A 762-nucleotide genomic window follows, 5' to 3' on the forward strand; every position below is an offset into this window, starting at 1 on the left:
GTCTAGAGGAAGTTAAGTACATAAGAGAACCAATCATTCCTCTATACCTAGTCTCATCAACATCTTTCTCAGTTTCTCCCTTATCTAGTTTTGAATTAGGATGCATGGGAGTTCCCATAGGTTTGGCATTTCCATACCAAATTTCTTAACTAATTCCTTGGCATACTTTTCTTGATGAATGAAAATACCTTTTTCACTTTATTTAATCTACAGCCCAAGGAAAAAATTAAGTTCACCCATCATACTCATGTCAAATTCACTTGTCATGAGTTTTCTAAAATCAGAACAGAGGGATTCATTAGCTGATCCAAAAATAATGTCATCAACATATATTTGGACTAGAATAAAAGAATCATTAGAATTCTTGATAAATAGAGTTGTGTCAGTGGTGCCTCTTTGAAAACCATTTTTCAAAAGAAAAGAGCTAAGTCTCTCATACCAAGCTCTAGGAGCTTGTCTTAAACCATAGAGAGCTTTAGATAATTTGAAAACATGATTAGAATGCTCTTTATTTTCAAAACCAGGAGGCTTCTCCACATACACTTCTCTATCTATCACACCATTCAAAAATGCACATTTCACATCCATTTGATATAATTTAAAACCACAAAATGCAGCATAGGCTAAGAGAAGTCTTATGGCTTCCATTCGGGCAACAGGGGCAAAGGATTCATCAAAGTCTATTCCTTCTTCTTAGTCATATCCTTGTGCCACTAGCCTTGCCTTGTTTCTTGCAATGCTACCATCTTCTCCCAACTTGTT

The sequence above is a fragment of the Arachis ipaensis genome, chromosome B01 (genome assembly GCF_000816755.2).
Source record: "Arachis ipaensis cultivar K30076 chromosome B01, Araip1.1, whole genome shotgun sequence".
In the NCBI taxonomy this organism is placed as follows: Eukaryota; Viridiplantae; Streptophyta; class Magnoliopsida; order Fabales; family Fabaceae; genus Arachis; species Arachis ipaensis.